General features: G+C 51.4%; 8 non-coding genes across 8 annotated transcripts; 1 reads left to right on the top strand and 7 right to left on the bottom strand.

Moving 5' to 3' along the window:
* Positions 1 to 5197: 5197 nt before the first annotated feature.
* TRNAR-CCU (transfer RNA arginine (anticodon CCU)) lies at positions 5198 to 5270 on the bottom strand. Its single transcript has one exon. It is a non-coding gene; the product is annotated as a tRNA-Arg (tRNA).
* Positions 5271 to 7711: 2441 nt separating this feature from the next.
* Positions 7712 to 7783, bottom strand: TRNAP-AGG (transfer RNA proline (anticodon AGG)). The gene has a single exon. It is a non-coding gene; the product is annotated as a tRNA-Pro (tRNA).
* Positions 7784 to 8267: 484 nt separating this feature from the next.
* On the bottom strand, positions 8268 to 8340 carry TRNAK-CUU (transfer RNA lysine (anticodon CUU)). Its single transcript has one exon. It is a non-coding gene; the product is annotated as a tRNA-Lys (tRNA).
* Positions 8341 to 13041: 4701 nt separating this feature from the next.
* Positions 13042 to 13113, bottom strand: TRNAP-AGG (transfer RNA proline (anticodon AGG)). Its single transcript has one exon. It is a non-coding gene; the product is annotated as a tRNA-Pro (tRNA).
* A 1388-nt stretch (positions 13114 to 14501) lies between these two features.
* On the bottom strand, positions 14502 to 14573 carry TRNAP-UGG (transfer RNA proline (anticodon UGG)). Its single transcript has one exon. It is a non-coding gene; the product is annotated as a tRNA-Pro (tRNA).
* Positions 14574 to 17066: 2493 nt separating this feature from the next.
* On the bottom strand, positions 17067 to 17139 carry TRNAK-CUU (transfer RNA lysine (anticodon CUU)). The gene has a single exon. It is a non-coding gene; the product is annotated as a tRNA-Lys (tRNA).
* An 873-nt stretch (positions 17140 to 18012) lies between these two features.
* Positions 18013 to 18085, top strand: TRNAR-CCU (transfer RNA arginine (anticodon CCU)). Its single transcript has one exon. It is a non-coding gene; the product is annotated as a tRNA-Arg (tRNA).
* A 5952-nt stretch (positions 18086 to 24037) lies between these two features.
* Positions 24038 to 24109, bottom strand: TRNAP-CGG (transfer RNA proline (anticodon CGG)). Its single transcript has one exon. It is a non-coding gene; the product is annotated as a tRNA-Pro (tRNA).
* Positions 24110 to 26841: the final 2732 nt, after the last annotated feature.

Raw genomic sequence — 26841 nt, 5'->3', positions numbered from 1 at the left:
GTGGCAGACAGGGAGGCCACCAGAACCTCCAAACTCACATCCTCCCGGACTAGCCATCCCTGGCCATGCTTTATCGCCTGAGCCAGCCAGGTGCCCCTAACAGTGTTTATTTATTAACTCCAGCCAAGGCTGTGCTCATTCCTTCTTGGATCCACACCCAAATCTGAACCAACCACTTTGTATGGGAGAGTGGGGTGTTCTGGTCATCCTAGATCATACACCCAATGCATTCCATGTGATAATCCAGTGATGTACATTATCATCAGGACTGAATGGAGGAGAGGAGGAGTTTCCCCAAACAGATCCAAAGAATGGAAATGGGAAGGAATGTCCTTGAACAAAAAAAATCTAGTTACTATGATCCACTAGTTGCTCCATCAGCTGAGTTGAACAAAGGATTGGAGAAGGAACACTTAAGAAAAAAGGATAAATTAGTAAGCTGTTTTTATTTTTTTTAAAGATTTTATTTATTTAATCATGAGAGACACAGAGAGAGAGAGAGGCAGACACACAGGCAGAGGGAGAAGCAGGCTCTGTGCAGGGAGCCTGATGTGGGACTCGATCCTGGACCCCAGGATCATGCCCTGGACCGAAGGCAGGCACTAAACCTCTGAGCAACCAACGGACCCCCAGTAAGCTGTTTTTAAAGTTAAGGTGAACTGGGTCACCTGGATGGCCTAGTTGGTTAAGTTTCAGACTCTTGATTTCAGTTCAGGTAATGATCTCAGTGTGGCAGGACCAAGCCCAACCTCAGGCCCTATGGTCAGCAAGTAGTCTGCTGAGATTCTCTCCCTGTCCCTTTGTCCCTCCCCCTGATTACACTCTTTCTCTTTCTCTCTCTCTCTCTCTTCCCCCTCTGTCTCCTTCTAATAAATAAAATATTTTTAAAAAATAAAAGTTAAAGTGAACTAAACAAGAAACAAAATCTGCAATCAATGACAACCCAGTATCAGTGAACACCCCTAGTACTCAGATATTGGTTTCTAAACACCATTTTCTATTAAAAAGAAATAGGATTCCATAGAGACAGGGCTGATTCCAAGTCTGGGCAAGAATAAAGTAAGGTGAGTCTAGGATATTATATGTGTGCCAGTAAATAAGAAAATACTCAAAGTTCAACGAGGACATTTCTAACCTACAAATGACCTTCAAATGGATCACACCAATCCATACATGATAATTTAAAGGCTCTCCCACTGGCCAAATTTGAAACAATTTGAGTATCAATAGAATAATAACTATAAGTGATTATAAGACATCAAATATATTAAAATCTGTGAATCAGTAATAATAGTATAAAAATTAAGGTTATTTGCCATAACTAGAGGTGAATATAAATAAAGGGAAAGAATTTAGCATGTACCCTGTTTTTTAAAAACAGTCTGAAGGTCACCTTGGGGTCATTTTTTGGGAAAAACTTTTCTTTTACAGAATAATGCCAGTTATGAAATACAGAAAAATTATAGAACTAGGAAACCTTCATTTTTAACTCCCAGTGAAATAAATTATTGAGACAGTGATTATGAAACAATGTTAAAGCAGTATGTAGTAAGTTGTTGGGGAACAGGACATTCATATAGCATCAAATTATTTCACTTTATAAGTTACTAATATCATTTTTTAAAGATTTTAATTATTTATTTGTCAAGTTGAGAGAGAGAGAGCACAAGCAGGGGGAGTGGCAGGCAGAGGGAGAAGCAGGCTCCCTGCTGAGCAAGGAACCCCATGCAAGACAGTCCCAGGACCCCAGGATCATGACCTGAGCCAAAGGCAGATGCTTAACTGTCTAAGGCACCTAGGTGTCCCATACTTCTAATTTCAAGCGTAAAATAAAACATTATAAGAATTGCTTTTATAGGGGCACCTGGGTGACTCAATTGGTTAAGCATCTGCTTTCAGCTCAGGTCATGATCTAAGAGTCCTGAGTTCGAGCCCCGCATTCAGTTCCCTGCTCAGTGGGGAGCCTTCTCTGTCTCTCCCTCTGCTTGCAACTTTCCCTGCTTGTGTTCTCTCTCTCTTTCTGTCAAGTAAATAAATAAAATATTTTTAAAATTGCTTTTATAAAGTCACTACCATAAACCATCTTTCCCAGTGACACACCTTTACCAAGTTATCAAATACCATTACTAATACCCCCAATCCTATACAACACCATAGGACTTACTGAAGCTTTCCTTTTTTCCAGTTCCACCAGTGAGAAAACTGGTTCCCATTAGCCTCAATATATTAACTTATTTGTTCAGCCCTCTGTACAGGAAATAGCCCATTTCCTGACAACACTAGGCTGCTTTCTAGGTTGGCCATGGCAGGCCACCCTGGACCTATGCCAAGCTAGCTCTCCTGTCAGATCTCAAATGAGAACTATTTGCAACAATATTTATGGGCTTGATTCTCTGGACAAGTAGCTCACAACCATGAGACACTGGACATATGGAGACACTCTTAGTTGTCACAACTATGGAGAAACTGGCATCTAGAAGATAAAGCCCAAGGGTGCTGTTAAACATTCCGCTGTTTTCAGGATGGCCCCGTACAACAGGAAATGATCTGATTTATGATGTCAAAAGTGCCAAGATTGAGAATAGACTACATCTAATTAAAATGATACAGTCCTGGGCAGCCCTGGTGGCCTAGTGGTTTAGCATCGCCTTCAGCCCAGGGTGTGGTCCTGGAGACCCGGGATTGAGTCCCATGTCGGGCCCCCTGCATGGAGCCACCTCCTCCCTCTGCCTGTGTCTCTGCCTCTGTCTCTGTTGGTCATAAATAAATAAAAAATAAAATGATACAGTCCTATGCACATCATGTTTCTGAGTCTTGCTAACTTTTAAAAAATATTTTATTTATGTATGTATGTATGTATGAGAGACACACAGAGAAAGGCAGAGACACACAGGCAGAGGGAGAAGCTGGCTCCCTGTAGGGCCCCAGGATTGTGACCTGAGCCAAAGGCAGATGCTCAACCACTGAGCCACCCAGGTGCCCCTGAGTCTTGCTAACTTTTAAGAAGTTTCACCCAAGGACATCTACTGGGCATGTATTTAAGGAATGTCAGCTTTCTCATCCTTCTCTTCTGCCTAGTGCACAAGAAGAAAGGCAATCCTATGCCCACTCTGGGACTTGAACTCACAACGCTGGGATTAAGAGTCTCATGCTCTATTGTCTGAGCTAGGTGTCAGCACACAGCTGCCACTTCTAGTCAGAAAAGAGTGTAAACGCACCGTTGGCATGATCACCAGGATAGAGCTGGAGCACCGCTAACTGTTGGCTGAAGGAGAAACACACACACCGAGGATTTGATCCAGGTCTCCTGGTCAGCAAGTGGCTCAGGGACTCTGTGGTCAGGGTCCTGGAGCAGGGTCTCAATCACAGAACACACCCAACAGGAAAACGCCTCCCTAGCTGAGACCTTGTGTCTTCCCATAAGTTGTAGGTCCCAAAGGTGCCCCAGCATACCCCAAACCACTGGCCTATGAGTCATTCAGTCATTTAAATGTTTATTGAACACCTACTATAAGCACCTATTGCTATAAGCAATTAACAAAATGGATTGTTTAAGATAGAAGAAGAAAAGGAGTCAGATTCTGGATCAGGGGAAGTTGCTCCTTTTCATTTTTATTTTCTTCCTCACCAAGCTTGATGCCTGCAACTTAACAGGCCACACTGACATTTAACCCGAGCATGAAATGCATTATGCGTCTTATCAGGGGCGATTTGCCCTCTCTCCTCTGTTTTGATACCAGCGCTGCTCACTTTTGTTATTTTTTTATTTTATTTATTTAATCATGAAAGACACAGAGAGAGAGAGAGAGAGAGGCAGAGGCACGGCAGAGGGAGAAGCAGGCTCCATGCACGGAGCCCAACATGGGACTCGATCCTGGGTCTCCAGAATCACGCCCTGGGCCGAAGACGACACTAAACCACTGAGCCACCGGGGCTGCCCCACTTTTGTTATTAAAAGGAAAAAAGGGGGCACCTGGATGGCTCAGTTGGTTAAGCGCCTGCCTTCTGCTCAGGTGATGATCTCAGGGTATGGGATGGAGCCTCATGTAGAGCTCTCTGCTCAGCGGGGAGTCTGCTTCTCCCTCTCCCTCTGTCCCTACCCCTGCTCATTCTCTCTCTCTCTCTCTCTCTCAAATAAATAAAATATTTTTTAACTAAAAAGAAAAAACAAAAAAGCACTGGAGGTGGCTGCTCTGAGATTTGATTCTGGACCCCATGCACCTGAGCAAGAACACAAGCCTCACATGGCATTTCTGAGGACACAGGACCTTTGGGTCACCCAGAGTGCCGAGTTACAAGCTTGTCAAAAACAGCATTTGCTGGACACCAAAATCCTGGACTGACACCAAGACTCGAATAACGAGGCCCTGAGGGAATTTTAAAAAGTCCCAGAAGCAACTATGTTGAAACAACAGAACTCCAGGCAGAAAATCACCCACAATCTTTTTTTTTTAATTCATGAAAGACACAAAGAGAGAGGCAGAGACACAGGAGGAGGGAGAAGCAGGCTCCATGTAGGAGCCCAATGTGGGATTCTATTCTGGGACCTCAGGATCATGCCCTGGGCCGAAGGCAGGCACTTAACCGCTGAGCCACCCAGGGATCTCACCACCCACGATCTTAACCCAGATCAAGTCAACGTTATCATTGGCCGGTGTCACCTTTGATTCTCTCCAAATGCCCATTCAGTTCTGACATTCATGTATCATAGGTGCAACGTCTGTTTTTCACATTTTCTGTTTACCTTTTGAACTTCATACTTCGAATTTTGCTGGTTTCTATTTTCTTCCCTTGCCTGAGTGGCCCTGAGTGTTCACAGCCTTTTAGACCCATTTCCTTTTTGGGCACTCCTTCTAAAACAACTGTGGCTTGAGAGTTACCATTTTTACAAAAATTGGAACACACACACACCTGCACAGTGGAGCTTTACAGCAGAGACTCTTAGTACGTTCATTAGCCAGTTTTCCTTGTAGCCATCAGTACTTCTAAGACAGATTTTTATCAAAGTGTGGATGTTAGAGCACATTCCTCTTTCCCTACTGATTGGGTAGAAGAGAAACTCCCCGCTGTTTCTTTACAGATCTTAGAAGAGCCTTTGAGTTCCACCTGGTTTATTTCCTTCCTTTCCGGTGGGTGGGTTTTTCCCACCCTGTAATCTAAAACTTCCTGACACACCTAAAGGGTATGTCCTTCCTATTACCCCAGGTGGGACTCGAACCCACAATCCCTGGCTTAGGAGGCCAGTGCCTTATCCATTAGGCCACTGGGGCAGCTGCCAAGCTGCTTGCTCAGTGGCTAGAAAGTGTTGCCAAGATTGGTTTGGGTACTTAACTCAAAACCAGCCTGAGTCTCTGCAGCGCGCATTCAAGCTTTCAGAACAGTCGTGAACCAAACAGCAGCCCCTCCCCGCGCAGCTCCGCGCAGACCGCGCAGTCTCCCGCCTCCGCCTGCGCCCCTGCGGCTCCTCCCGTGCCGGCTCCGCGGAGTCTGGCTCTTTTGTTTCCTCCAGAAGGGATCCCCTGCTCGGAAACGGGCTCGCTTCTCCTTGGGATGGATGGATTCGGAGAGCAGTGAGGGACTCCGGCTGGATCAGTCGGTGGAGCATCCGGCCAGGCCCCCCAGCTGCGCCGCTGATAAGCGCCCGGGCCTCCCCGGACCCCGCTTGACCAAGGACCCCACGGAGCGCAGGGCTGGGGGTGGGGGGCGGTGCGGGGAGACCACCCCGGCAGGCCTCCGGACGCCCCCCCGCAGGCCAAAGTCGGAGCCCCTCGGCCCAGGCCGGAGCCGCGGGGGGCGGGAGGATCCTATCCTGGACCGTGCCTCTCGGGGCTCGAGTGCGAGGAGGCTGAGCTCCAGACCTCACCGCGCGCGGCGGGGCGGCCCGAAGCTGGAGCCTCGGGGGTCCGGGACACGCTCCCTGCAATTTCCTTCAAACACCTCCGCCTGTATTCACGGAGGTTTGTAATTTATCCAAGGGTTAAAAAAATCAATCAGCAGAATCCCAAGCCTCCTAAGATTCTCTCCCCATCCCCATAAGAACTCCCGGGACCTCAGAGCCTGCCTCCAAATTTATCCTTTGTCATTCGTGCCACACGATTATCGAACGTACGGTCCATATTCGAATTTCCTCCCAAACCACGCTTTATGGCTTAAAAAAAAAAAAAAATCCAAAGCCGAATCAGAGAGCACACTTTGCATTAGTTGCCGCGTCTTCTTGTGTCCTTCGCGCCGCCTGTCCTGGCGATCGGCCCACAGGCCCACAGGGGGAAGCGGCAGGCAGGGAGGGCCGGCCTGGGAGGGAGGGGACACGCGTCTCCGGCGCCGAGACAAGCTAGGACGCTGTAGACGTGGGGTCCTTGGGGGGGGGGGGGGGGCTGGACTGCTCGGAGTCTCCGCCTCTTTTTAAAAATTATTTGCATTTTAGCAGAAGGCGTGAGAGCAGGAGGCCCGAGGCAACACGCCTTCCAGAAGCAGCTGGGGGCCCGTGGGGGTAGGACGGGTGTATTTCTGTGCACGCTCGCCTTTCGGGGACACAGATTCAAGGGGAACCCAGGAGCGGATCCCGAGCTTTGCCTTCGTCTCGCACGTTTCGGAGATGGGCAAATGCCCCCGATGCGACCGTGGCTTGGGGATCCACGCGCCCCTCTGCTTTTCCGCCTCCCTTTAAATGTAGCCAGGATTTTTTTTTCCCCTCTCCCGAAAGCTCTTCGCCGCTTTTAAGTGTGCTTGTTTGTTTTGAATATCCAACATTTTCCGTTTTTTTTAGCTAAACGGTTGGTTCCCCCAAATCCCGCCCATTTGTGTTACTGGAAACCACGAGTCCTCCAGGAATGTTTTCTTTTTTTTCTTTCTTTGTAGTAATTTCCTTAAAGCTGTTACCAATTTTTTTCAAAACAAAACAAAACAAAAAGGCTTACGGGGGGGGGGAAGCCTTTAGAGCAGAGAGGGTTGCCCCCAGGAAATCTAACTCTACAGGCAGCCTCGCGGCCCGCGTGGGTTCTGGAAGAAAGGACTTCGGCCCGAGCTACGGCCCGGGCCCGGGTGCCTGGAGAGCCGGGACACTGCACCCTTTGCGGAAAGCAGCTCTCAAGGATAGAAACTCTTTAGGGGTCAAAGTCAAGCCCTACCTGGACCTCCCATCTCCTGGACCTCACAGTCTGACGTTCGGACAGGGGCACAGGACCCTAGTCCTGAGCGCACTCGGACCCCAGGCCTGGAGCGCCCAGGTCAGGGGGACGGGAATAAGGAAAGAGGAGGTGGGGGGAGAAGGGAGGAGGGCCCCGCGCTCCGTCCAAGTACAGTCACCGCCAGCACTTCCGTGTGTAAATTCCTGGGTGCTTAGCAGGGGGCCTTTGAGCGCCTCTGGGGAATGGCTGGCCTTGAACCCACAAAGGGGTGACTGCGGGGGAGCGCTGCTTCTCTGGGACTCCCCTTCCCCAACCTCCAGCCCTGCACTGCCCCGGGGAGCGCCCTGCCCCGGAATGCCTGCACCGCGGTAGCCCTGGGCCTCCAGCTTTAAATTTCTACTTTTATTACTTTTTTTTACTTTTTTTTTTTTTTTCCTGCTTAAAGTTTTTAAAGCAGCCGGAACCAGCTGGACGCTTTTAAAGTTTCTCTTCTCATCCTCTCGTGCCTTGTCCTGTCTGGTCGCGCAAAGGCTGAGGTCCGCGGGCGGTTTCAATTTCTAACATGAAGTCTACGTACAAAAGGAGGGCTCGTCCGGGATTTGAACCCGGGACCTCTCGCACCCTAAGCGAGAATCATACCCCTAGACCAACGAGCCACAGGGCTAGCTGCCTCCAGCTCTCCTATGACTTCGTGGCGCCCCGGGGACTGGGATGAATGGGATCAAAGAAGTGACGCGGGAAGGGGGATTGGGACTTTAGACCCGCAGGGGAAGGCAGAGCTCAGGCGCGGAAGGAGCCCACAGGGTGGGGAGCAGCCCCTGACGCCCCCTATTCTGGAGGCCCCAGCGCTCACTCAAGAACCAGCCCCCAGCCCCAGCCCGGCAGACTGTCGGTGCGTCCCCGCGGCAACGCGGGGTCACTTCGCAGACGCTCTTCGCAGCAGCGAGCCCGCTGGTGACCCTCGGGCAAAAGCCAGCGAGGGCCGCCCGGTCGCGTGTCCCCACCCCCGGCAGCGTCGCCTGTCTTTCAATTCTAGGTCACCGGGAAGCCTTGCGTGGAAGGCTGCCCCCCTGTGGTGCATCCACACTGCCCCCTAATTGCCTCCTGCCGAGTTAAGCGCTGCAAAGCAAGAAAATAAGCCGCCCAACGTGGGGCTCGAACCCACGACCCTGAGATTAAGAGTCTCATGCTCTACCGACTGAGCTAGCCGGGCGCCCTTGGGCAGTGGGTGTAGATGATGTACTGATCTGAAAGTGACGGGAACTAGGCTAAGTGATGGATTGGACCTGAAGTACCGGGGGCGGCTCAGTAGGGTCCCACCGGAGTCCCCCGCTGCAGCAAGGGGACTGCCCTCACCTCCCCACGGCCTCTAGCTGGGGAACCGGCCTGGGCCCGGTGGCCCCGCACCAAACCTAGTGTCAGGTGCAGTGAGGAGCACCCAGAGCAGCTAGGTGCAGGGGGGACAGAGCCAGCCGTGCAGGGGAGAAGGCTAGGGCAAGATGCACCAGTTACTTTACCTCTTGACCCTGTGAGGGACATCCAGATTATTTCCAGTTTTGGGCTGTTACAAGTATGTAACAGCTGTAAACATCAGAGTATAGGTTTTTTTCTGGGAAAGATACCCGAAGGTGCAACCCAAAGATTACCCAAAGGGTCACATGGTAGTTACGTGTTCAGTTTTTAAAGAAACCATCATAGTGTTTTCCAGAGTGGTTGGACGGTCTTAAGCACCCACCAACAATGCGTGAGTAACCTCGTTTGTCTGATAAAACGTTCCATAGGAGAGAGCATCAGCATCCTTGTTGCATCTCCAACCTCAAAGAAAATGTCAAGGTTTCACAATCAAGGATGAAGTTTGCTGTAGGAATTTGTAGATAATTTTGGCAAGTTATGGGTATTATCTCCTTTGGCTAGTTTATTAAGCATTTTAAAAATCATGAATCGCCCCTTCCGTCCCCGCCCCCCATCTCTGCAGATGCTCTCAAGAGCATTAACAAAGCTGAAAAGAGAGCCAAACACCCCTCTCATGGTTCTTATTAGGCCATGCTCCAAAGTCATCAGCCGATTTCTCACTATGATGACCCCTCTCATGGTTCTTATTAGGCCATGCTCCAAAGTCATCAGCCGATTTCTCACTGTGATGATGAAGCATGGTTACATTGGTGAATTTGAAATCATTGATGATCACAGAGCTGGGAAAATTGTTGTGAACCTCACAAGCAGGTTAAACAAGTGTGGAATGATCAGCCCCAGATTTGATGCACAACTGAAAGATCCAGAAAAATGGCAGAATAACCTGCTCCCATCCCGCCAGTTTGGTTTCATTATACTGACAACCTCAGCTGGCATCACGGACCATGAAGAAGCAAGACGAAAACACAGGGAAAATCCTGGGATTTTTTTTCTAGGGATGTAATTCATATGTGTAAATAAAATGCCTCAATGGACAAAAAAAAAAAAAATCACGAATGGAAGTGGGGTTATATTGAATACATTTCCTTGGATTTGCTGCAGACATTAATAGATTTTCTAATGTCAGATCAACTTTGCACTCGCTAGGATAAACTCAACTGGGCCGCGGTACATTATCCTTCCTGTATGTCCTAAGATTTGGTTTGCTAATATTTTAAGATTTTACATCTATTTTCATGAGTGAGATTATAGATTATGTGGTTTTTAAATTATTTTTCATTTTGTCCTTGTTTTTTTTTTCTCTTTTTTAAGAGATTTTACTTATTTACTTATGAGAGACTCAGAGAGACAGGTAGAGACACAGGCAGAGGGAGAAGCAGGCTCCATGTAGGGAGCCTGATGCACAACTTGAACCCGGGACTCCAGGATCACACCTTGGGCAGGTGCTAAACCGCTGAGCCACCCAGGGATCCCCTGGTTTTTTATCTCCTAAAGTAGGCTCCATGCCCAGCAGGGTGCTCAAACTCACAACCCTGAGATCAAGTGTCAGATGCTCAACCTACTGAGCTACCCAGGGGTCTGCTGGCCTCCTAAAATGTGTTGTGGGGTGCCCTGTTCTTCTGTGAAAGATTTTATGTAAAATACAAATAAAAATTTTGTTTCTTGAATGCTTGGTAGCATGCTCCACTGCAGCCATAGAAGTCAAGAATCTTCCTTGGAGGGTAGTTTTTGATTAGTGATTCATTTTCTTTATTAGTTTTAAGATCATTTACATTTTTACTCCATTTTGATATCATTAAGGCATTTTTTAATTTTAAAAATTACATATATTTCTCTAAATTTTCAGTTATTTAGCATATGTTTCTATCATGTAAGTTATGCAGTGACTGTGAAGTCATTCTTATCCCTAATATGTGTTGTGTATTTCTTCCTTTCTTTATCAGTTTTTGCAGAGTTTTATCAATAACCCTAGCTTTTTTCAAGATCGGCCTTCATGATCTCATGAATCTCTATAGTATGCTTGTTTTCTACTTTATTAATTTCATGTCTTATTATTTTTTCCTTGTTCTAACTTCTTTGAGTTTATTTTTGCTGTTATTTTCCTAACTACTTGACATTACTTTTCAAACTTTTTTTTCTTTTCAAACTTTTTAGTATATGCATCTAAGGCTATCAGTTTCCCTCTAACTACAGCTTTAGCTATACCTTGGTATACAGTATTTTCATCATCATTTAAAAATATTTCGCTGAGTGAAGTAAGTCAGTTGGAGAAGGACAAACATTATATGTTCTCATTCATTTGGGGAATATAAATAATAGTGAAGGGAATATAAGGGAAGGGAGAAGAAATGTGTGGGAAATATCAGAAAGGGAGACAGAACGTAAAGACTGCTAACTCTGGGAAACGAACTAGGGGTGGTAGAAGGGGAGGAGGGTGGGGGTGGGAGTGAATGGGTGACGGGCACTGGGGGTTATTCTGTATGTTGGTAAATTGAACACCAATAAAAAATAAATTAAAAAAATAAAAATAAAAAAATAAAAATATTTCTAAATCCCTTTGTAATTTCTTTCTTAACTCCCAGAATTTTTACAAGTGTGTTGTTTAATTTACAATCATATTGGGAAGTTTTAGGGTTTTGTTTGGTTTTGTATTATTTATTTTGACCTCTTTTTAGTTTACTTTCTTTCCATCTTTTTTAACTGTTACATACATCTATTGAATTTTGTTTCAATTTTTTGTCTTTTTATTTTTAGAAGAATTTAGATATTTTGCATTTTTAGAGCATCCATAGCTTCTGTTCTCAAAGATGTTTTAATTAGTCTTCATTTATTTATGCATAGTAAGGCCTGTTATAGTCTGCGTCTAATAATCTTAGCATCTGAAATCTTAGCAATCTTATTTCCATTGCTTTTTGTTCTTTGATTATTGCTCATGGTGCCTTATTTCCTTGTTGTTTTTGTTTGTTATGCGAGTTGCCCATTTTCCTTGTAAATTTCTTTGTGTAGGGAATTCTGTGACCTAGAATAAAAGTATATTTTTCCACAGACAATTGTTTCCTTCTGCCAGGGGCTCAAGGACTTACTATACCATTCATTTAATTTACCATTTAAATTAAATCTGCTACTTGAGGGGTTTTTCCCAAAAAATGGTCCTCAACTACACAGGATTGGGTTATTCATGATCCTCAGTTCATGGCACACTTTCAATCTCACCATCCTAAACAAAAAGGAAGACCAGGCCACTAACAGTTGTGCAACACCATGGTCCTCTCCACCACCACATTCTTTTGATTCCTTCTCTCCTGTATAACCATCCTTCAGATCCTGTAGGAGGCAGATGCTTTTGGCACACCTTGGCACTCTTCTTTCCACACATGCTGAAGACATCTGCTGGCAAGTACTGGCGACTCCACAGGGGACTTTCCCTGGGCCCAGGTGCCTGACAAGGGCGGAAAGGCTGGAGGAGTTAGTGCTTCTCACCTGAGTCCCACTTTCCTCTCAGCCCCAGGTACTGAGGGAGTATTGCGGTTTTTTTGTTTTGTTTTAAGATTTATTTATTTATTCAGTCAGAGAGAGCGAGAGAGGCAGAGACACAGGCAGAGGGAGAAGCAGGCTCCATGCAGGGAGCTGGACATGGGACTCAATCCTGGGTCTCCAGGATCACACCCCGGGCTGCAGGCGGCGTGTTTTATAGGAATTCGGTGCCTGGAGGCATCGCAGCCTCAAGGTTCTGCAGAACAGACGTCCACCCTTGTAGAGCTCCCAAAGCTTAGTCCCATGTATGAGATATTCTCTAACACAGTTTTAAAGCGTTAACATCTGTTTGACATTTGGGCTGATGGGACAAGGAGTGGGGATAGAACTACATGAGATCATAACCTCAGGCCAGCATGTCCACTATTCTTCATGATGCTTAGATTTTCAAATTTCCCGGTGTTGGCGGGACCCGGTCCGCTTCTCGCGCGGTGAAGGTGACCCCAGTCCAACACAGCCGGAGCCGCAGGAAAGGGCAGAAGGACCCCCCCCCCAGGGGGTAGGCGCTGGGGGTCTGGGCCCCGGCAGGGCTGGGGGAGCCCCAGAATGCCACGCCCAGGTGAGGAGTGCCGGGCTTCGTATCCGCCCCACACCCACCCCTCGCCAGGCTGCAAACGCCCAAAGTCTCTGGCCTCTCCTCGAGCTCCCAGACTCCTGAGCCGGGACCCGGCTGGCGGCCCAGACTTGCCGCCCCAAAGGCGTCAGCCTGGGGAAGAATGCGCTCCTAGGATGCACAGAAGGAAAGCCTCTTCCTCCCACCTCCGTGCCTCGAACTCCGACTGAGAGAGTATCCGGAGACAGGGCTCTGGCGCCTGGGCCCCAGTTAGAGTTTAAACGCAGTGGTGGGCGGCCCTCAGCCAGCCTGAGGCCTTTTCGGAGTTACCTTACGCCGGGTCGCGCTTCGCTGTCTGGCGCAGAGGTCTCAGGCCAAATCTCTGAACCATCCGCATCCGGGAGACAAAAAGGAGGGCTCGTCCGGGATTTGAACCCGGGACCTCTCGCACCCTAAGCGAGAATCATACCCCTAGACCAACGAGCCCTGCTGGACATGGGCTCCAGGCTCCTCTTTGTGACCGTGGTGGCATCCGGGGTGGGCCCCGCAGAGCTGCGCGGGGAGGGGACTCGGGTTTCAGGCTAGTGGAGAACCCGCGGGCGTGGAGGGAGGCGGTACCCAGGCCTCGGCGCTGCCGCTGCGCGCTGGCCCCGGGCCGCGAAGGGCGGCCAGCCCGGGAGGCGGTCCGTGCGCACTGCAGGCGCTGCTCCCGGCCGCGGCGGGGATCTCCGGGTCGGGGCGCAGGTGGACGGCTCCGAGAGGGGCGGTGCCCGGAGGGCGCTTGAGCCGAGGTCGCTGGGAAGCCGCTGTGGAAAACGCTGCAACCCCACGGTGGGCACCCAGTGGGTGCTGCCTGAACGCGTGCGGAATGCAGGGAAGAAGCAGCTCCATCCGCCTCTGCCCCCCGCCCCGCCGCGCCCCGCCCCTCCCGGCTGCGCTCCCCTCTCCCGTGCCCGTGCTCTCCCCTCCTCTCTCCTCCCCTCCCCTCCCCTCTCCTCCCCTCTCCTCCCCTCCCCTCCCCTCCCCTCCCCTCCCCTCCCCTCCCCTCTCCCGCCGCCGGCAAGATCAAACCAAGAAACCCAGTTTCCGACGTGGGCCTACAGCCCAGGAGGCTGCGGCTGAGTCGCTTCGTTATGCTAAGCCAGCGGTCCCGCGCCAGGTGCCTCGGACGGGAGGGGCTGGCCTCCGGAGGGAGGTGGATCAGGCCACCAGGACCCCGCACCCGGACGGCTCAGGGATGCACCCCTCTGCTCAGCAGGGACAGGAAGCGGGTCTTCGGTCGTCGGGTCGTGGAGAGGACAGGACTGCGCCCTCGGAGCAGAGGGACTGCGTCCAGGGCTCGGGGGTCGGGTTCTGGGCACTGTGCTGTCTCTGTATCCTTCCCCGTGTCCAGGCGTGTCCCAACCCGCGGGGATCCCGCAGATCTGGGCAAGCGGGTTCGCTTTGTGCTGCCTGACCACCATCCCTTCGGATCCAGGGCGCGAATTTCCTTGCGCTCGTCTGGGAAGGCGCCGGGGAACTGGAGGTCTGCCCGCAGAATCCCGGGTCTCTCCTCCCTCCCCCGTCCCCTCCTCCTCCCTCCCCCTCCCCCTCCCCCTCCCCACACGCAAAAAAGGCAACTTAAGTAATAACTGTAGGGCTAACCCAGGACTTACTTTACTCGGGGATCCCCTCAAGCTAAGAGGACCTGTACCCCTAGGGCAACCAACGACGCACGAGCCCTTGAGCACTCTCCTCCTACTTCCCGGAATGGTCTCGTACCCAGGACCCCAGGCTCAGGCGATACATACTGTGTGCGCCTCCGGGCGCCCTATGTCCCCCCCACCCCGGGAAGAGCCATCTGGAGCCTGAGTCTGGAAGGGAAAAGATAGGGAGGGCTCGTCCGGGATTTGAACCCGGGACCTCTCGCACCCAAAGCGAGAATCATACCCCTAGACCAACGAGCCGCCACGCCTCCCGCAGCTGATGCAAGCGGAAATGCCGCGATAGCCTCGATAGTTCAGTTGTTAATGTGCGCACCTGGGAAGCCGGGTCGCGGGGTCGCGGGGTCGCAGCTGCTGCTAGCTCAGCCACCGGCCTCCGCGGGCTCCGCGTGGGCCCCGAGCCGGCCCTGGAGACAGCGCCCCGCAGCTCTCCAAACCGCTTCCCGATCGCGCGTCCCGATCGCAGCAGCGCGCAGGGGGTGCTGGTCTCCCGCCCTCGCTGGGTCCAGGGAAGCAAAGGGAACCGCCGCAGCGGCCAGGGCGAACTGCGGGGACCCGGCCCGGTCACCTACGGGGAGCGATGCTCTGCCCCGCCCCCCCCGCCCCCCCCCGCCCCCCCCCCCCCCCCCCCCCCGCCTCCATGCCATTCCTCCTGGGCTGAAGCCCTTTACATTGGCCCGGGCCGGGCAGACAGGACAAAGACGAAATTCCCCCAAGTACTGAACGTTGGGAATTGGGATCCTCTACTTGAGTGATACCGGAGTCAAACTCTCTCCCATGCGACCCCTGAGGACTGGAGCGTGGACAGCGTCGCTGAGCGAGGAGAGGTTGGCAGCCGAAGGAGTTTCCAGGGGATACTCCTCCCTTAGAACGCCAGCGGATCAAATCCCCAGGAGCCTAGGTTTTCAGACTTCCTGGTGTTTAAATTAGGGACAGCCTGCTATGTTCCCTCCCAGAGGAGGGATTCTTCTCAGGGACTTTGCAAACAAGGAGCGTAGAAGCCCATGCGTCGTCACCCTTAAAGAGCACTGGTCCTTGCTGTCGCTACCTGTCCTGGGTATGGGTGCTTGAACCGCTACTCTCCATGCTCTCCGCATCTGGAGTCCAAAGTACCCATGGGAGGCCAATCCTGGTACAAGGGGCAGATGCTTTGAGGGCAGGACCCAAGCATGGCTTCCTGGGTGAGCATGAATCTGCTTTTATTACCTCTCACACTGTGCCCCCAGCAGGGCACTCTTTAGGCAGGAGTGTATGGCTGGGAGCAGAAAAACAACCCATGGGGGCGGGAATCCTCAATGCTTTCATGGACCACAACTGGCATAAAAAGATCTAATGAATGTGAGGCTCAAGGCCATGAGGCTGAGAATAAGAGTATGGTACCACCTGAGCCAACCTGGTACCATATGGGTGTTTTCACTGAATCTCTGCATTAAAGCTGAGAATCAAATGTGGCCAATGCCAGGATCTGGATCAGACTGTGGACATTTCCAGCCTCATTCATCACCCTCGACCCTGACCCCAAAGGTCAGCTGCAGGCTGAGACCTCTGACGGTTTGAGGTGCCAGGTTGGTGTCCAGTCCTTCTCTGTGCCTTGATGAAACCCAAGGCTCACCTGTTGATGCCCACAAGTCCCAGCACCGCCCTGAGGCTGCAGGAGGAGGGTGTGTCAGTCAGTTTGAGGTCACTCCAGGAGTATGGAAAGCTGAGCCCCTTTCTGGAGGAGGGGGGGTGTGCGCAAAACAGGCCTGACCCCTTGATTACACCCCTCAAATTCCCTCAAAATAATTTGTTGAACTCCAACAAATTAATAATAATTTTGATTATTCCCTCAAAATAATTTGTTGAACTCCAACACTGAGCTCCAACACTGAGCCCTTGGGATTCAGCTCCTTCCCAGGAGTGGTGCAAAGCCAGGGTCTGCCAACTTGGGACAAGAGACTGCTCAGGTTCCTGCCAGAGGGGTCAGGAGGAGTGTGAAGTGGGGAGGCAGGAGAGACAGGGGAGGAGAGAATTGAGAGGGGGCCCCTGAACACGTGGGCTTCCACCAGCCCAGAGCTGCCTGGTTCAGGAAGGTGGGCTGGGGAGGCCAAGCAAGCTGGAAGCTCGACAGGACTGAATGCTTCAGTCTCAAGGTTCTGTTCTAAATGCTTTACAAAAAATATAAGTAATTTAATAACCCAAACAAACTTTTGAGTCATGAGCTGCGATTATCCCCACTTTACAGAGGGATAAACTGATGTCCTTGAGAGGCTGGGTCTTGTGGGTCCAGATCTGTGGAGTCCAGCTGGAAAATAGTGAAGCCTAGTCCTGTAACCCTGGGTTCCCAGGTGCAAGTTCTGATGCTTCCCCCTCCAACAGCCCTATCTGGGCCTACCCTGTGGCACGACAACCTTATCACCTACTCATAGACGGGTGAGATGTCCATCTCATTTAGTGTGACAGTTGGAGGCCCCACGGACTGTCCTGACTGACCCAAAGGAGACTCATGCCTATGAGTGAGTCAGGGAGACACACTCTGTAGGAGAAAAACCTAGACCTATATGGGCCTGCTGCTCTAGGCTTGGCTCTACCTTCCTATGCTTAAGCTGCCACCATCCCTAAAATATAGAACTCCCAAGAAGTGCCTCAGAATGTCTCCCTTGAAGGTAGGAGCTACACCCAAGAGCCATGTTTTCTTCTCCTTACAGAGTGAGCAACCAGGACGTTTGTTTTCTCTGAAGCTCAAAATATCAGCCTCGCCCAACGTGGGGCTCGAACCCACGACCCTGAGATTAAGAGTCTCATGCTCTACCGACTGAGCTAGCCGGGCGCTAGGGGAGCAACCTGGGAGCTCCGGCTTTGTCGTGAGGCCTCAGGTGGCCTGGCTGCAGAGGCTCTGGGGTGTGACCCGAGGACAGGCCTGGGGCTGGGTTCCAATTCTCCCACTGTAGACGCCGCGCCCGGGGCCTCCGCAGCGGAGGAACCGAGCCGCCCCCCTCCGACCTCGGGCCTGGCGTGCTGGCGGCGGCGGCCGCGGTCTGGGCTCGCCGAGTCCACACGTGGCGGTGGGACGAGGGGCCGCGCCGTCCGCGGGCGAGGCGGAGGTTCCCACTTCTGCCCCCACCTGGTCCTGTCCGCAGGTCCTGGGGTCCTTCCCACCAGGGTCCCTCTGCCCCCTCCGCGCGACGCGCAGTGAGGGGCACTTCTCCGGCAGCGACCCCCTCTCCTGTGGGCGCTATAAAGGGGAGACCCTTCCCGGCTTGTCCCCAGCTGGACCCGACAGAATCGGGACACTTGGGGACGCCCACAAGCACCGCACCTTAAACCAAAGAGCCGGATGCTCGCCCTCCTCGCCGCAGAGAGGGGGCCCGGGGGGAAGCCCCCCACCCATACCACGAAGGGGAGGCGAGATTGCTCGTTGCTCAGGGTCCGCGGGCCAGTCCCGGAGATGCACACGCACGGAGGCTTCCGTGGGGGCGCGGCGGGGACCGGGCGGGGCGGCGGGGGGCGCGGGGGCGGAGCCACGACTCTGCACCTGCTCCGGGCCCTCAACCAAGCAGCCGCACCCCAACGGCCGGAGCACCCACCCCGCTGAAGCGCGGCCCCTCGCAGCCGGGGCGCGCGGGGCCCGTGGCGCTGCCCACCCGCTCCAGGCTAGTGCGAGGGGGCGGTCCTGACCGCGAAGCCTGCGCCCCAGGGGCGCGCCCCGGTGGCCTAATGGAGAAGGCACTGGCCTCCTAAGCCAGGGATTGTGGGTTCGAGTCCCACCCGGGGTACGGTGGTTCTGTTTTGGCACCCTGGTGCCAGGTGGCTTCTCTTGTCGGACTGTTGTCAGCCACCCCTGAGAGCTGCACCTCCTAAGGTCCCCGAGGTTGGGGCGTGGGTGTTTCTTTATGCCAGTGAAGGTGAGAAAAGAAGGGCCTGGGTGGGCGTTGGGGAGGGAGCCCACCAGAGCCAGCTGGGGGTGAGGGGCGTCTCACAGAGCGGAAAGCACGCCCTGCCCTCAGCAGGTCTGGGTGCTGATGGGTGGAGTTGAGGGCAGAACTTTTTCTAGGCCACCACCCATTAGCCCTTTGGTTTAATTCTTGTGGCTTCCCGGTAAAGGGATGTGGGGTGGTCCTAATCCCTGGAATTTGTGTGGGAGGGGTGGCTTTTGTAGCACTTTGGAGGTTTGGTTGGGGGCCAGGAACAGAGTTAATGGATATGGGAGAAAGGCCCATGGACCATACCCGGCAGATCTTCCTCCCAAACTATGTCCAAATGCAAGAAAAACAGAAACATCTAGAAGAGGATGGCTACACATACCTTCAAATTCTGAGCCCTCTGGGGTCTCAATAAAAATCCCAAGAGCAGAATCCTAGACTCCCTTCCCTAAAACCCCACAACTCCTTAGAGGAGGGAGATCCACCACTGGTGACTCTCTTCATTGAGAAACATGACAACCGGACCCCGGGGGAAATTCTTCCACCAACAGCCTTGCCTTTTGAACCAGGACCAGGCTCTAGTGTCCCCTAGCAGAGCTGTGTCCCTAAGCCTCACTGATGGGGTGGCTTGGGGCATTGAGCATGCAGAAGTCCCACAGATGCAGGTGCCCACTGCAGGGCTGGACCTTGGTGGCCGCAAAAAGCAAGTGGAAACATGATTTGATCTTTGATATTTCACTTTTTAAAAAAGATCTTATTTATTTACTCATGATAGACATGGGGGGGGGCAGAGACACAGGCAGAGGGAGAAGCAGGCTCCATGTGGGGAGCCCCCACGCGGGACTCAATCCCGGGTCTCCAGGATCACACTCTGGGCAGAAGGCAGACGCTAAACCGCTGAGCCACCCGGGCTGCCCTGATCTCTGGTATTTCAGAAGAAGCATGGAGTGCATCATCCTGACAGAAATCAGAACGCTGGAACTCACAATTATTGTCCAATTAATGACTTAATTTTTTTGGGGGGAGGGCGCTTTGTATTTCCCTCCCTCAGGCCTGGGGACCACTTCGGTCACAAACCAGCCATGGAGCCCATCCATGGAGTGGACTGGGTCCACCGCCCAAAAGATGCAAGGCACAATCCTTTTTGGTACCCCCCCCCCCCCCCCCGCAGCCCACGCCAGGCCCCATGCATCTGTGTCCAAACCAGCCCCTCCCCCCCATAGCAGCAGATTTGCTCACTCTTGTCTGGGATGATGAGGTGGGGGAGGTGCAGGATAGGAGGTCCTCCCAGACCTTTCTGGCTGCACTGAGTCGCTCGGTGCCTGGAGGGGTAGATTCCAGGCCAGGCCAGGCCTGCCTTAAGTCCTGACTTCGCCCCGAACTTTTTGGCGCCTCCAGAAATCTCTGATTAGGTGTGGGGTTGCTGAAGCTTTCCCAGCCAGCTCGGTGAAACCCTTAGTCTCAAGTGCGTAGAACTGAGCCCCACCTGGGACGTTGGATTTTCCGATGGCTGCTGAATTAGTCAATCCCCCCAGTTGCGGATGCTGACACCTTAGATTTGGTGCTTCTGTGAGCTACTGGGTCCAACACCTGTGGGGACGAGGGAGGATCCTCTGTTCTCCGGTCCACACGGCAAAGCCCTTGACCGCCGCGGGAGGCCAGAGACGCCCACGCCCTGAACAGAGTCCCACGCCGGAGCGCGCGCAGGTCGCGGGTTCCCGGGGCGCACCAGCCCAGCCCGGGAGGCGCGAGGGCGGGGGCGGGGCAGGGGTTGCACCCTCCGCACACAGCAGGCGCCGCGCGGCTCCAGTGAGGTCCCCGGGGCCACAGCCCGTGTAGGCCCGGAAGGGAACTGGGGGTGGGCCCTCGACTCTGCTCTCGGCTGATTTACTCGGCGATTCCCTAGAAACATGAAGGGAACCACACCCGGACATATCATAATCAAATTGCTTAAAATGAGTGATAAAGAGAAAAATCCTAAGAGCGGCCAAATGGGATACATTACATAAGGAGGAACAATGGTAAGAATAAAAGTAGATTTCTCCTCAAAAGTAAGGTAAGCTAGGAGACAGAGGAGCAGTATTTTTAAAGTTCTGACACCTGGGGAAGTCCGGGTGGCTCAGTGGTTTTGGCATCTGCCTTCAGCCCCAGGCGTGATCCTGGAGTTCTGGGGTCGGGTCCCACGACCGGCTCCCTGCGTGGAGCCTGCTTCTCTCTCTGCCTGTGTCTCTGCCTCTCTCTCTCTATGTCTATCATAAATAAATAAATCTTTAAAAAGAAAAACCACACACCCATCAATCTAGAATGTGTGCATTTATTTTTTTTTTTGGATGTGTGCATTTAAAAACCAATGTACATTTTATGACTAAAAAAAAGAAAGAGCGTATGATCATCTTGGTACTTGCCGTAAAAGCATTTGACAAACGGAATGTACTCTCTCGATTATAAAACCAAAACAAACAACAAAAACAAACAAACAAAAAAAAACCCAACCCACCTCAGCAAGCTGGTGTTGAGAGGTAGGAGGGGAGACAACAAAGAACCATAAGAAAACTTTTGGAGGTGATGAATATGTTCATTGCCTTGACTGTGGTAATGCTGGAGGTGCACACAAATGTCAAAACTTACAAAACTGGGATCCCTGGGTGGCGCAGCGGTTTGGCGCCTGCCTTTGGCCCAGGGCACAATCCTGGAGACCCGGGATCGAATCCCACATCGGGCTCCGGGTGCATGGAGCCTGCTTCTCCCTCTGCCTGTGTCTCTGCCTCTCTCTCTGTGACTATCATAAATAAATAAAAATTAAAAAAAAAACTTACAAAGCTGTGGACTTTAATGTGCGTAGGCTATTGCATATCACATATTTAATAAAGCTATTTTTTTCAATGATCACAAATTCTTTAACACTCTTTCCACCAAGGGGTGAGGTCTGTATCCCTTCCCCTGGAGACTCAGTAATTTCTTCACCCAATAAACCTATAGCAGAAGTGAAATTGTAGAAGCGCCAAGGGTGGGTCATAAAGAGAGACACAGGTTCCATTTTGTCCAGTAGAACAGACACTTGGGAGTTCCAAAGTTGACAGGTAAGAAATTCAATTAGCCTGGAGCTTCCATGCTATGAGGAAGCCCAAGCCACATGTAAAAATCAAATCATGTGTAGATGCTCCATTCCACTGTCCCAGCTGAGCTGCTCATATGACAACCATGTGAGTAAAGGAGTCTACTGATGCTGTTAGACTTCAAGTCTTCGCAGACAAGTTCCAATTGAACAGATACAGGTTATACCTGCTATTCCCTGTTGAATTCCTGACCTACAGAATTCCTAAGCATAAAAACATATTGCTTTATTTTATTTTACTTATTTATTTGACAGAGAGAGAAAGAGACAGAGAGAGAGAGAGACAGAGAACAAGTAGGGGTAGCCGCAGAGGGAGAAGCAGGCTCCCCACTGAGCAGGGAGCCCAACAAGGTGCTTGATCCCAGGACCCTGAGATTACAACTCTAAGACCACCAACCAAGCAAAGGCAGAGTCTGAAGCTCCCGGACTGAGCCACCCAAGTGTCCCAAAATATGTGGTTCTACACCACTAAGTTTGGCAGTGTTACACAGCAACAGTACTATCAAGTGGTAACTCTTAAAACAAAAGGCAGCAAACATATTTAATAGAAGAATTTTGGAGGCTTCTCTCTGAATTCTGGAACAAAACAAGAATGCCTTTTATCACATTTCTATTTTATTGGAGGTTCTAGTTAGTGCAATAAGACAAGAAAAGTAATTAAAAAGTATAGATAAGGATGGGAAGCAATTTTTTAAAGGATTTTATTTATTTATTCATGAGACACACAGAGAGAGAGAGAGAGACAGAGGGAAAAGCAAGCTCCATGCGACACAGGATTCAATCCCAGGTCTCCAGGATCATACCCTGGGCAGAAGCCAGTGTGAAACCACTGAGCCACCTAGGCTGCCCAGGAGGGGAAGTAATACTGCCATTATCCATAGATGACATGCCTGAATATATAGAAAATTCTATAGATTAGAAATAATATGTAAGTTTTCACAGTGTCACTGAATTCAAGATTAGTACATAAACATTGATTGTATTTTTGTATATCTGCAAAAAAGGGAAAATCATATCCAAACATATAATTTACAATAGTATCAACAATATCACATACCTAGCAAAAATTCTAATGAATAATGTACAAAATCTACCTTAGAAAAGCATAAAACACTAGGTCACCTGTGTGGCTCAGCGGTTGAACATCTGCCTTTGATTCTGGGGTTCCAGGATTGAGTCCTGCATCAATCAGGCTCCTCCATGGAGCCTGCTTCTCCCTCTGTCTGTGTCTCTGCCTCTCTGTGTGTCTCTCATAAATAAATAAAATTTTTTTTTCTTTTTTTAAATAAAGCGTAAAACACTATTCTGAGAAGTTAAAGAATCCTTTTTTTCCTTTTAATTTTTTATTTATGATAGTTACACAGAGAGAGAGAGAGGCAGAGACACAAGCAGGCTCCATACACTAGGAGCCAGACATGGGATTCGTTCCTGGGTCTCCAGGATCGCATCCTGGGCCAAAGGCAAGCGCCAAACCACTGCGCCACCCAGAGATCCCAAGAATCCTCTAATAAACAAGGGATACATCATGTTTATGAGTTGAAAGACCCAATATTGTAATGATGTCAAGTCACCCAGAACTGATCTACAGAATCGATGCTAAAACAGTTGAAATCCCAATCACTATTTTTGTGTAAACTGACAAGCTGATTCTCACACTTACATGAAAGTGCAAAGGGTCAATAATAACCAAAACAAATTTGAGAGACTAACACTCCTGGATATCAAGACTTACCCCTAAAGCTAAACTGGTTTGGGCACAAGGATAAACAGACGTGGAACAAAGTGGTGAAGTATCAGAACAACATATACTCAGACTCTTTTTTTTTTCCCCAGACTCTTGATTTGTGAAAAAGTTGCATTACAAATCAGCAGCAGAAATGATGATCTTTTAAATAAATCAAAGTTAGAACCATCCCTGTTTAACAGATGGTGAAAGTAAGGCCTGCCTGGCTAGGCATCTTGTCCTCAGCCCAGAGCCCACACCCCGGGCTGGGAGGATGCCACGCCCCCGGCGCCCCCTCCCCTCCGTGCTGTGGTCCCCAAACCCGAAGGGACGTTTTTTTTTTTTTTTTTTTTTTTTTATTTTTTATTATTTTTTTTTAAATTTTTTTATTTATGATAGTCACAGAGAGAGGGAGAGAAAGAGAGACAGGCAGAGGGAGAAGCAGGCTCCATGCACCGGGAGCCCGATGTGGGATTCGATCCCGGGTCTCCAGGATCGCGCCCTGGGCCAAAGGCAGGCGCCAAACCGCTGCGCCACCCAGGGATCCCGAAGGGACGTTTTTTCTAATCATGAGCTCGGTCAGCGTTTGGACCCAGGGCCTCTAACCCCGCAAAGAGTCATGCCCCAGGCCCAGCGGGCCGTTATTGCAGGCCACAGATACAAGCCACATCTGTCGCTTAACATTTTCCACTAGCACATTAAAAAATAATAACAATGAGTAAAAAGAAACAGGTAAAATTAATTGTCATAATATCTTTGATACAAGCAAAATATCCAAATTATAACTTCAGCACGTAGTAAGACATCTTACTTTTCTTGTAAAAACCTTCAAACCCAATGTACATTTACACTTGCAGCAGCACACCTCACTCGGGCCAGAGGACCCCCAGAATACGTAAGGGCCCGGAGCCCGCACCCCACGAGCGGTCCGGCGCGTAAAATAGCGGAGAGGAGGAGCGCACACCGCGGGCTCGTCCGGGATTTGAACCCGGGACCTCTCGCACCCGAAGCGAGAATCATACCCCTAGACCAACGAGCCTGGCACGCGAGGGCGGTTACCGACGCTTGCCTCACAACTGTTTGCACGCGCGTGACCGGGCTCGTTCCCGGGTGGGCTGAGCGGGTCCTGGGAGCCAGGCGAGGGGCTGAGCGCTGGGGTGGCCCTGGGGAGGCCCCGCGGCCCTAGGTGGGCGGGGGCACAGCCGCCCAGGCCCAGGATGCCGGATCAGCGGAGCCCGACTGGGGATGACTCCTGCCCCCAGGGGAGTGGGAAGCAAACTGTAGGGGAGGGGAAGACGAGGACGGAGGCGCCAGAGCACCCCTGCACCCACAGCGGAAGGAGCGCCCGCTCTGCGGGGGGACCCAAGGCCTCAGGCGGTGCCTGCCGTGGGGCCTGGGGAAGGTGGCTGGCGAGCGGGGCAGAGCAAGGGGATGGCACCAGCCGCCGTGGCCCTCCAATCCCCGGGAGGAGGCACGGTGGGGGAGATGGTGGCTCGGTTTCAGGCGCCCAGCTCAAGGCTGCCAGTCTGGGTGCGGGGAAGGAAGGGCCCTGAGCGGGGTCTGCTTCTCCCTGTGGATCCCCAAGCCCCCAAGGGCGGGCGACGACCCCCTTGGGAGCCTCCCGCAGTTCTGGGCAAATTGTTTCCGTGGGAAAGGCAAGTCAAGGCAGGGTAAACAGTTTAGGATTGGCTAGTTAGGATAATTCAGTGGGATATGGGACATAGGGGCTGTCCCTAGTTGTCTGGTATCTGACCCTGGGTGACTTAGGACCCGGGAAATACTGGCCAGTGTGTCAGACAAGGAGGAGGATGGGTGAGTGTGGACTCACAATTGGCTGGTTTGCATATGAAAGGTCTATTAGCAGGCAAATCGTTTTTAGGATCTCTGGGAATTAGCCAGCCGCGGAGGGGCAGTCTCTCCCCAGCTAGCACGGCGCCCAAGATGTCAAACCGTCCTAGAATACGGAGAATACAAACCGTGGTTAATACAGCTGTGAATTACATCAAGCGTTTTTACAAACATTTATGACTTTTCTTTTTCATTCCATCAATATGAGTGACTACTTTGATAGATTTTCTTGCACATAAAACCAACCTTGCTTTCCTGGAATAAATCCAGCTCAGCCCTTATGTTACTGATCCGATCTTTTTAAAGATTTTATTTTTATTTATTTATTACAGAGAGAGTACAAGTAGAGGGGGAGAGGGAGAAGCAGGCTCCCTGCTGAGCCAGGAGCCTGATGCGTGGCTCCATCCCGGGACCCCGGGATCATGACCTGAGCCAAAGGAAGGCCCTTAACTGAGCCACCCAGGCGCCTCACTGCTCCAATCTTTTTAAAAGAAGTTAGAACAATCATGCTGTGGGAGTGATGGCCCGTTCTCCCTGCGAAATGCCCAGTCTGGCTAATTTGAGACAGAAGAGGGTACCCTGGCCCCCAGCTCAACTCTGGCTCTGCAGCTCTCAGAGGCCAAGGACCCAAGTGACCACCAGCTCCATTCCCCCTGTACTCCTGTGACACAGGGTCATTGGTGAGTTATAGGTAGAGACTACACTGGATGGAGCTGTCACATAAAGGAAACTTTATTTGAGGCAAATAAGGAAATCGTGGGGAATAGTTTCCAAAGCCATGAGAGTCTTGCTGGTGACAGTTTTAATCTCATTAACCCCATGGGGGACAGTTTTACAAACTCTGACCAGAGGCTCTCCGCCAGGGCCTCGGGCTGGTGCAGTACCTGTAGCCAATGGTCCCAGCCTCCCGTCCACCCTCCTCTGTCTCCGCAGCTCCACCCCTACCTCTCTGGGGAAATGTACTCAGAGCCACTCTAAAGCCCCTGAGATCTAGGTCTGAATCCTGCTGCAAAGTCAGACCTTGGCTGGTTACAGCCCATCAGGTATTTTAGATGGGCCACCTGGATGGCTGTGAGACAAAGGTGCTAAAGGGACTCCGTGAAAACTGCTTTTTTCACTCCTTTTCCTGTTTACGTTCTTGCTGTAGGATCTGCACCCCCCGCCTCATAGGACATAACATATGTCCTCCTTGCAAAGGTCAAGGAATTAATGATTTCCTTGGATCCTTCCAGCACAACAGATAGCATCTAAGAACTGGTAGGTGGGAGTCATCATGAATGTTTTCCGAGACCACTGATTCATCAGGACCCCTGGCTTCAGGGTATAAGTGACTTAGGAGAATACCTAACTCCCCTGTGCTCCTGGACGCCTGAGAAAACATGTGCCTGGAACCACCGTTGTCAATAAAACTCTAGGCCCCAAGCAAAGACGAGACTCACTCTTCTCTCCTTTCTGAATCTACCAAGGAGGTTATGACGAAGCCCCGTGGGCTTCTAGAGCCCTCATCTTCCTTTCAAAAGCAGTGGATCCAGAGTTCAGTGCTCTCCCCCCACCCCCCGCCACCCCCCGAGGTAGCTGGGGCCGGTGGAGTAGATTGGAGGTGTTCTCTCCATGTTGACCCAGCTTCAGGCGAACGGAGCCTTCTCCCTTCTCTGAACCTCCCAGCTGCCCAGCCACCCTGGACACCTGCCACCCTAGGACTGGGTCTCCTGGGATGGGGGAGGAAGTTTTGAAACTTGTGCTAAAGGAAGGGCTCCAGGTTTCTTCTCCAGATCTAGGGCTGGGCAAACAGACCCCCATAGGTGCAAAACCTCCTGTTCCCTGCACCTGTGGACTCTGTTCTCTGACCCTGAGGCTGGCGTGTCCCGCACCTCCATAGCTCCACCCCTGCCCCTCTCTCCATCCTTCCCCACCGCCTGGGAA

Source organism: Canis lupus, chromosome 8 (genome assembly GCF_048164855.1).
Source record: "Canis lupus baileyi chromosome 8, mCanLup2.hap1, whole genome shotgun sequence".
Classification (NCBI taxonomy): Eukaryota; Metazoa; Chordata; class Mammalia; order Carnivora; family Canidae; genus Canis; species Canis lupus.
This window is presented reverse-complemented; position numbering and strand designations above follow the sequence as displayed.